The following is a 10,690-nucleotide window of genomic DNA, read 5'->3' on the forward strand; positions in this document are numbered from 1 at the left end:
TGTGTTGCACTGCGTCGGACGGAGACTACAACTACAAGAAGAGACAAGCAGCAAGGAGACGACCATTTTGTAACAGCAGAAGCAGCGACGATTCGGGAAGCGACAACGAGTTAACGGCGAACAGTGAGAGCAAGGCAAGGCAACAAAGAGAGGAAGGCAACAGCGACATCGACAGGCAAGCGAGATCTGGATGTGGTGGTGTGTGTGCGTCAAATTTGGAGTCTGGAAAGTTCTGCGCAGAAGCGAGAGTTAACAAGGGTAAACCCATAGTAAGGTGAGCGTTAACAGAGAAGCGATCGTTAACAGTGACGACTTTAAAGGCGTTTTCGGAGTCGATGTTAACTGGAAAATTGTTAACAGGCCAGCAGTAATAAGGTTGTTTAGATTGATTTAATTACATTTTCTTAGATATAAGCTAATATCAATTATTTTGTATTTAAATCGTCACGATGCAAGTTGAAGAGATAATGACACTGAGAGTCGCAGATTTGCGAGAGAAGTTAAGAGAGCTTGCGTTGCAGACGACGGGACGAAAGCGCGATTTGCAAGATAGACTATTAATACATCACGGCTTTCCAGTTGAGAATGAAGAAGAGTCAGAGGATGAGTCCGTAGTAACAGCAGTTGATGATACCGTAGCAGTTCAACCAGGTACGCGACAGGCAGAGTATAAATCTTGGTTTACGCTAAAAGACGTGGAAGGTAGTGTGTCACAATTTTCTGGTTCTAATAACCCCGACATCAATCAATGGATAGAGGAATTAGAAGAATGCGCAGCTACTGTTCAATGGAGTCAATTACAATTATTCATTTATGCCAAGCAGTTGTTAGTTGGTGCAGCAAAATCTTTCGTTCGTAGTTTGCGTGATATTCGTAACTGGAATTCGTTGAAGGCAACTCTGTTGGATGAGTTTAGTATTAAACTGTCGTCCGTAGAAGTACATAGAATGTTGCAAAAGCGCCAGCAGAAAAAAGGAGAGTCGTTGCATGAGTTTTTGTATGCGTTAATGGAGATAGCCAAGCCAATTAAACTAGATGATGAGAGTTTAATCGAATATTTTGTGGATGGTATACCAGACGCTAGGGCAAGTAAGGCAAAGCTGTACCAAGCTAGAAACTTAAAGGAGCTTAAATTTCAGATCGATGTTTACCAGAAAGCTAGAGGCAGATCCAAGCCGATGAGTACGAATTGGCCGCTGAGTAATAAAAGTGAGAGTTCGGTGAAAGGGTCGATGGCAGAGAATTTTAGGAAATGTTTTAAGTGTGGAGACAAATCGCATTTGAGGAAAGATTGTCCCAAAAATGATTTTTGTTGTTTCAAATGTGGCCAACCAGGACACCGTGCTGCAAGCTGTAATGTCAAGGTCGAAACCAGACAAGAAAAGAGATCGAATACGAACATTATTCGAGATAAGGAAGTCGTTGATAAGCCGTCAGGTATTTTCACTCCATCAGGTTTGGAATTAAAGGATATTAAGTACGCGAATTTGGTATTCCAAGGTTTGATTGATACTGGAGCAGATTTGTGTTTAATTCGCAGGAGGGTATTTTTGAAATTTGGAAATCTTGAACTGATCGGCCAGGAGAAATGTTTAACAGGTATTGGAGATAGTCAAGTTGTAACTTTTGGTAGCTTTTCGATACCAGTGAAAATCGATGAGATTGAAATGGAGGTAGAATTTCATGTCATTCCAGACGAGGATATTGGTTTTGAAGCCATTTTAGGAAGGACTATTCTGGATCATGTGGACATGCAAGTTTCTAAGACAGGAACAAGATTTGTTCGTAGAGTTTGTGGCGAGGATAAAGATAAGAAACTTGATCAGGTAGCATCGTCCTCATGCGTGGAATTGTTTAATGAATATAAAGGCATTTGCATGTCAAGTATTGACGAAGTTGAGATGGAGTTTTCAATTGATGTTGGTCATCTCAGTGAAGTACATGCTAGAGAGGTTAGGGGTATGGTAGGAAAGTACCAACCTCAGAGAAATGTAGAAGCGTCGATAAAAATGAAAATGGTATTAGTGGATGAGATACCAGTTTTCCAGCATCCGAGACGATTACCGTTGTGTGAACAGGAAATCGTGGACAAGCAAGTGGAAGAGTGGCTGGCTCAGAAGATTATAAAGCCAAGTACATCGGAGTATGCATCACCAGTAGTGTTGGTACCCAAAAAGAACGGTAGCAAGAGACTATGCTGTGAATACCGAAAGCTGAATGAGAAAATAGTTCGCGATAACTTTCCAATGTCACATATGGGTACAGTGTTGGAGAAACTGCAGGGTGCAAAGTATTTCACCACGTTGTATTTAACGAATGGTTTTTTCCATGTGCCTGTAGAAGTCGAGTCTCAAAAATATACGTCTTTTGTGACTCAGAATGGTCAGTTCGAATTTTTATATGTACCATTTGGAATTTCAAATTCTCCAGCGGTGTTTACCAGATTTATAATGGCTGTGTTGAGAGATTTGGTAAAGAATAATGAAGCAGCAGTCTATATGGATGACGTTATTATTTGTAGTCAAGATGTAGAAGAGAGTTTGTTAAAGTTGAGAAAATGCGGAAATGAATGGGCTACGTATAAATTGGAGAAAGTGTCAGCTGTTACGACAAAAGGGTAATTTTCTGGGGTATATAATAGAAAAGAATACGATAAGACCAAGTGATGAGAAGACGAGGGCAGTCGAAAAGTTCCCAGTGCCAGTTGATAAAAAAACAGTGCAGCGTTTCATAGGATTGACTTCTTATTTCCGAAAGTTTATTGAGGGTTATGCTGTTATTGCAAAACCATTGACAGATCTGCTGCGGAAGGATGTTAAATTTGAATTTAAGGATATACATCAGGTTCCGTTTGAACAACTAAAGGTAGCATTGATTAGTAGGCCTGTTTTAGAAATGTACAACCCGAAGTTGGAGACAGAAATCCATACTGATGCATCAAAATGGGGGTATGGAGCCGTGTTACTGCAAAAGAGTTTGGAAGACACCCAATTCCATCCAGTTCAATATATGAGCCGTAGGACTAAGCCATGTGAAGAGAAATATCCTGCTTATGACCTTGAGGTTCTGGAAATTATCGAAGCTTTAGCGAAATGGCGTGTATACGTTTTGGGTATAAAGTTCAAAATTGTCACAGATTGTAATGCATTTACAATGACGATCAAAAAGAAAGACGTTCCTTTGAGAGTAGCACGTTGGGCCATGTACCTACAAGATTTTAATTATGTTATAGAACATCGCTCAGGAACGAAGATGAGGCACGTTGACGCGTTGAGTCGTGTATCTTGTTTTATGGAGACCGAAAGTATAGCTCATCGTTTGAAAGAAGCTCAGCTAATCGACGATTTGGTTAAGGCTGTTAAAAGTATTGTGGAGGACAACGAATATGAGGATTATTATATTCAGAATCAGATTTTGTTTAAGGATCCGGATAAGGAGCTCATCGTAGTACCAGCTCAGTTGGAAAATGAGATTATATCAATAGCACATAAGCAAGGACATTTTTCAGTTAAAAAGACACAAGATATCATTGAAAAGTCGTATTCTATACCGAAGTTAAAAGACAAAGTATGGCGCGTAATAAATAGTTGTGTCGAGTGTATCATTGTCAATGAAAAGACAGGAAAACGTGAGGGTTATTTGCAACCAATAGACAAGGGTGATAGGCCGTTACAAACGTATCACATTGATCACGTTGGACCAATCGAAATGACTAAAAAACAGTACAATTATATACTGGTTGTCGTTGATGGATTTTCTAAGTTTGTTTGGTTATATTCTACACGTAGTACAGGCGTTGAAGAGGTCGTTAAGTGTTTGGAAATTCAGGGGACTAGTTTTGGTAATCCGAACAGAATAGTGACGGATAGGGGGGCAGCGTTTATGTCCAATTTGTTTCGTGAATATTGTGAGAGAGAGAAAATACAGCATTTAATGATTGCCACAGGCGTTCCACGTGGGAATGGCCAAGTCGAAAGGATGCACAAGATAGTGGTGCCTATGTTGTCGAAATTGTGTCAGGGTAATTCCGGTAGTTGGTATAAGCATCTAGGAAAAGTACAGCAAATGATCAACAGTGTTGAGCCGCGAAGTACCAAGGTAACACCTTTCAAGATATTGACTGGGCTAGACATGCGTATAGGAATGGATCCAAAAATAAAAGAAATATTGGAAGAATCACTTATCGAAGAGTTGACCAAGGACCGCGAAAAAATTAGAAAGGAAGTAGTTGAAAACATTGCACGGTTACAGCAGGAAAACAAGAAGAGTTTTGACTTAAAAAGGAAACTAGATAGACAGTATGAGGTTAATGAGCTAGTAGCTATCAAGCGTACTCAGTATGGTACTGGATTAAAGCTAAAAGGAAAGTATCTAGGGCCGTATAAGGTGGTTAGGGTAAAGAATCATGGAAGGTACGAAGTCGAGAAGATTGGGGTTTCTTCCTGATGCTTGCTGATGTTTACGTTTAATCGTGGTGTTTTTTTGTATGACCGTGATATTTTGTTTAATTGTGGGTCGGACGGGTATAGATGTGTGAAATGTGGTGATGTTATGTGATGTGTTATGAATGAGGGTATACATGTAGGAAACGAAGGAAAGAGAGAGACACGAAGCGGTCGTGTTTTCGTCGTGTCGTCGGGATAGAGCAGTAATCGGCTCTGAGAGAGCCCATATCAAGAGAGAGAGATGAGTCAGTTGTCAGTTCAGCCACACATCAGACGTACACGCATATAATTAGTCACAAACATACTTGTAAAACTTGGAGCTGTTATAATTTTAAGTCCAACATACTTATCAAATAAATGTTACTCGTTGCCATCAAGCAACTTAAACTACTACAAATTGGGGGCTCGTCCGAAAATAAGCCCAAGACAACAACATTTGCAAGTGAGATTTGTGCGTGTATTTGGAAATTTTGGCGAACACGAGACTGGTGACACAAGAGATCGGTCGCGGTGCGAAATTGAATTGCAGTCTGGCTTATAAGTGCGAGAGAGACACATGTCGAAGAAGGCGCATTAGTGTGAGCGGACATTCAAGAGAGCTGGAGCGACAAAACTACGGCAGACGGCAGCAAACACAGCAAGAATCAAAACCTTCGTTGTTGTTGTTGTGCATTGCGTCTGAGAGGCTAGAGCTACAAGGAGACAAGCGGCACAGAGACGACAATCTGAGCGCGTTCGTTCCAAAGAGAGCAGAAGCGACAAAACGACGGCAGACGGCAGCAAACACAGCAAGAATCAAAACCTTCGTTGTTGTTGTTGTGCATTGCGTCTGAGAGGCTAGAGCTACAAGGAGACAAGCGGCACAGAGACGACAATCTGAGTGCGTTCGTTCCAAAGGAAGCAGAAGCGACAAAACGACGGCAGCAAACGGCAAGAATCAAAGAACATTGATTGTTGTTGTGTTGCACTTCGTCGGACGGAGACTACAACTACAAGAAGAGACAAGCAGCAAGGAGACGACCATTTTGTAACAGCAGAAGCAGCGACGATTCGGGAAGCGAAAACGAGTTAACGGCGAACAGCGAGAGCAAGGCAAGGCAACAAAGAGAGGAAGGCAACAGCGACATCGACAGGCAAGCGAGATCTGGATGTGGTGGTGTGTGTGCGTCAAATTTAGAGTCTGGAAAGTTCTGCGCAGAAGCGAGAGTTAACAAGGGTAAACCCATAGTAAGGTGAGCGTTAACAGAGAAGCGATCGTTAACAGTGACGACTTTAAAGGCGTTTTCGGAGTCGATGTTAACTGGAAAATTGTTAACAGGCCAGCAGTAATAAGGTTGTTTAGATTGATTTAATTACATTTTCTTAGATATAAGCTATTTTCAATTATTTTGTATTTAAATCGTCACGATGCAAGTTGAAGAGATAATGACACTGAGAGTCGCAGATTTGCGAGAGAAGTTAAGAGAGCTTGCGTTGCAGACGACGGGACGAAAGCGCGATTTGCAAGATAGACTATTAATACATCACGGCTTTCCAGTTGAGAATGAAGAAGAGTCAGAGGATGAGTCCGTAGTAACAGCAGTTGATGATACCGTAGCAGTTCAACCAGGTACGCGACAGGCAGAGTATAAATCTTGGTTTACGCTAAAAGACGTGGAAGGTAGTGTGTCACAATTTTCTGGTTCTAATAACCCCGACATCAATCAATGGATAGAGGAATTAGAAGAATGCGCAGCTACTGTTCAATGGAGTCAATTACAATTATTCATTTATGCCAAGCAGTTGTTAGTTGGTGCAGTAAAATCTTTCGTTCGTAGTTTGCGTGATATTCGTAACTGGAATTCGTTGAAGGCAACTCTGTTGGATGAGTTTAGTATTAAACTGTCGTCCGTAGAAGTACATAGAATGTTGCAAAAGCGCCAGCAGAAAAAAGGAGAGTCGTTGCATGAGTTTTTGTATGCGTTAATGGAGATAGCCAAGCCAATTAAACTAGATGATGAGAGTTTAATCGAATATTTTGGGGATGGTATACCAGACGCTAGGGCAAGTAAGGCAAAGCTGTACCAAGCTAGAAACTTAAAGGAGCTTAAATTTCAGATCGATGTTTACCAGAAAGCTAGAGGCAGATCCAAGCCGATGAGTACGAATTGGCCGCTGAGTAATAAAAGTGAGAGTTCGGTGAAAGGGTCGATGGCAGAGAATTTTAGGAAATGTTTTAAGTGTGGCGACAAATCGCATTTGAGGAAAGATTGTCCCAAAAATGATTTTTGTTGTTTCAAATGTGGCCAACCAGGACACCGTGCTGCAAGCTGTAATGTCAAGGTCGAAACCAGACAAGAAAAGAGATCGAATACGAACATTATTCGAGATAAGGAAGTCGTTGATAAACCGTCAGGTATTTTCACTCCATCAGGTTTGGAATTAAAGGATATTAAGTAAGCGAATTTGGTATTCCAAGGTTTGATTGATACTGGAGCAGATTTGTGTTTAATTCGCAGGAGGGTATTTTTGAAATTTGGAAATCTTGAACTGATCGGCCAGGAGAAATGTTTAACAGGTATTGGAGATAGTCAAGTTGTAACTTTTGGTAGCTTTTCGATACCAGTGAAAATCGATGAGATTGAAATGGAGGTAAAATTTCATGTCATTCCAAACGAGGATATTGGTTTTGAAGCCATTTTAGGAAGGACTATTCTGGATCATGTGGACATGCAAGTTTCTAAGACAGGAACAAGATTTGTTCGTAGAGTTTGTGGCGAGGATAAAGATAAGAAACTTGATCAGGTAGCATCGTCCTCATGCGTGGAATTGTTTAATGAATATAAAGGCATTTGCATGTCAAGTATTGACGAAGTTGAGATGGAGTTTTCAATTGATGTTGGTCATCTCAGTGAAGTACATGCTAGAGAGGTTAGGGGTATGGTAGGAAAGTACCAACCTCAGAGAAATGTAGAAGCGCCGATAAAAATGAAAATTGTATTAGTGGATGAGATACCAGTTTTCCAGCATCCGAGACGATTACCGTTGTGTGAACAGGAAATCGTGGACAAGCAAGTGGAAGAGTGGCTGGCTCAGAAGATTATAAAGCCAAGTACATCGGAGTATGCATCACCAGTATTGTTGGTACCCAAAAAGAACGGTAGCAAGAGACTATGCTGTGATTACCGAAAGCTGAATGAGAAAATAGTTCGCGATAACTTTCCAATGTCACATATGGATACAGTGTTGGAGAAACTGCAGGGTGCAAAGTATTTCACCACGTTGTATTTAACGAATGGTTTTTTCCATGTGCCTGTAGAAGTCGAGTCTCAAAAATATACGTCTTTTATGACACAGAATGGTCAGTTCGAATTTTTATATGTACCATTTGGAATTTCAAATTCTCCAGCGGTGTTTACCAGATTTATAATGGCTGTGTTGAGAGATTTGGTAAAGAATAATGAAGCAGCAGTCTATATGGATGACGTTATTATTTGTAGTCAAGATGTAGAAGAGAGTTTGTTAAAGTTGAGAAAATGCGGAAATGAATGGGCTACGTATAAATTGGAGAAAGTGTCAGCTGTTACGACAAAAGGGTAATTTTCTGGGGTATATAATAGAAAAGAATACGATAAGACCAAGTGATGAGAAGACGAGGGCAGTCGAAAAGTTCCCAGTGCCAGTTGATAAAAAAACAGTGCAGCGTTTCATAGGATTGACTTCTTATTTCCGAAAGTTTATTGAGGGTTATGCTGTTATTGCAAAACCATTGACAGATCTGCTGCGGAAGGATGTTAAATTTGAATTTAAGGAGATACATCAGGTTGCGTTTGAACAACTAAAGGTAGCATTGATTAGTAGGCCTGTTTTAGAAATGTACAACCCGAAGTTGGAGACAGAAATCCATACTGATGCATCAAAATGGGGGTATGGAGCCGTGTTACTGCAAAAGAGTTTGGAAGACACCCAATTCCATCCAGTTCAATATATGAGCCGTAGGACTAAGCCATGTGAAGAGAAATATCCTGCTTATGACCTTGAGGTTTTGGCAATTATCGAAGCTTTAGCGAAATGGCGTGTATACGTTTTGGGTATAAAGTTCAAAATTGTCACAGATTGTAATGCATTTACAATGACGATCAAAAAGAAAGACGTTCCTTTGAGAGTAGCACGTTGGGCCATGTACCTACAAGATTTTAATTATGTTATAGAACATCGCTCAGGAACGAAGATGAGGCACGTTGACGCGTTGAGTCGTGTATCTTGTTTTATGGAGACCGAAAGTATAGCTCATCGTTTGAAAGAAGCTCAGCTAATCGACGATTTGGTTAAGGCTGTTAAAAGTATTGTGGAGGACAACGAATATGAGGATTATTATATTCAGAATCAGATTTTGTTTAAGGATCCGGATAAGGATCTCATCGTAGTACCAGCTCAGTTGGAAAATGAGATTATATCAATAGCACATAAGCAAGGACATTTTTCAGTTAAAAAGACACAAGATATCATTGAAAAGTCGTATTCTATACCGAAGTTAAAAGACAAAGTATGGCGCGTAATAAATAGTTGTGTCGAGTGTATCATTGTCAATGAAAAGACAGGAAAACGTGAGGGTTATTTGCAAACAATAGACAAGGGTGATAGGCCGTTACAAACGTATCACATTGATCACGTTGGACCAATGGAAATGACTAAAAAACAGTACAATTATATACTGGTTGTCGTTGATGGATTTTCTAAGTTTGTTTGGTTATATTCTACACGTAGTACAGGCGTTGAAGAGGTCGTTAAGTGTTTGGAAATTCAGGGGACTAGTTTTGGTAATCCGAACAGAATAGTGACGGATAGGGGTGCAGCGTTTATGTCCAATTTGTTTCGTGAATATTGTGAGAGAGAGAAAAGATTGTCCCAAAAATGATTTTTGTTGTTTCAAATGTGGCCAACCAGGACACCGTGCTGCAAGCTGTAATGTCAAGGTCGAAACCAGACAAGAAAAGAGATCGAATACGAACATTATTCGAGATAAGGAAGTCGTTGATAAGCCGTCAGGTATTTTCACTCCATCAGGTTTGGAATTAAAGGATATTAAGTACGCGAATTTGGTATTCCAAGGTTTGATTGATACTGGAGCAGATTTGTGTTTAATTCGCAGGAGGGTATTTTTGAAATTTGGAAATCTTGAACTGATCGGCCAGGAGAAATGTTTAACAGGTATTGGAGATAGTCAAGTTGTAACTTTTGGTAGCTTTTCGATACCAGTGAAAATCGATGAGATTGAAATGGAGGTAGAATTTCATGTCATTCCAAACGAGGATATTGGTTTTGAAGCCATTTTAGGAAGGACTATTCTGGATCATGTGGACATGCAAGTTTCTAAGACAGGAACAAGATTTGTTCGTAGAGTTTGTGGCGAGGATAAAGATAAGAAACTTGATCAGGTAGCATCGTCCTCATGCGTGCAATTGTTTAATGAATATAAAGGCATTTGCATGTCAAGTATTGACGAAGTTGAGATGGAGTTTTCAATTGATGTTGGTCATCTCAGTGAAGTACATGCTAGAGAGGTTAGGGGTATGGTAGGAAAGTACCAACCTCAGAGAAATGTAGAAGCGCCGATAAAAATGAAAATTGTATTAGTGGATGAGATACCAGTTTTCCAGCATCCGAGACGATTACCGTTGTGTGAACAGGAAATCGTGGACAAGCAAGTGGAAGAGTGGCTGGCTCAGAAGATTATAAAGCCAAGTTTGTTGCGTTTGAACAACTAAAGGTAGCATTGATTAGTAGGCCTGTTTTAGAAATGTACAACCCGAAGTTGGAGACAGAAATCCATACTGATGCATCAAAATGGGGGTATGGAGCCGTGTTACTGCAAAAGAGTTTGGAAGACACCCAATTCCATCCAGTTCAATATATGAGCCGTAGGACTAAGCCATGTGAAGAGAAATATCCTGCTTATGACCTTGAGGTTCTGGCAATTATCGAAGCTTTAGCGAAATGGCGTGTATACGTTTTGGGTATAAAGTTCAAAATTGTCACAGATTGTAATGCATTTACAATGACGATCAAAAAGAAGGACGTTCCTTTGAGAGTAGCACGTTGGGCCATGTACCTACAAGATTTTAATTATGTTATAAAACATCGCTCAGGAACGAAGATGAGGCACGTTGACGCGTTGAGTCGTGTATCTTGTTTTATGGAGACCGAAAGTATAGCTCATCGTTTGAAAGAAGCTCAGCTAATCGACGATTTGGTTAAGGCTGTTA

The sequence above is a fragment of the Drosophila miranda genome (assembly GCF_003369915.1).
Source record: "Drosophila miranda strain MSH22 chromosome Y unlocalized genomic scaffold, D.miranda_PacBio2.1 Contig_Y2_pilon, whole genome shotgun sequence".
Classification (NCBI taxonomy): domain Eukaryota; kingdom Metazoa; phylum Arthropoda; class Insecta; order Diptera; family Drosophilidae; genus Drosophila; species Drosophila miranda.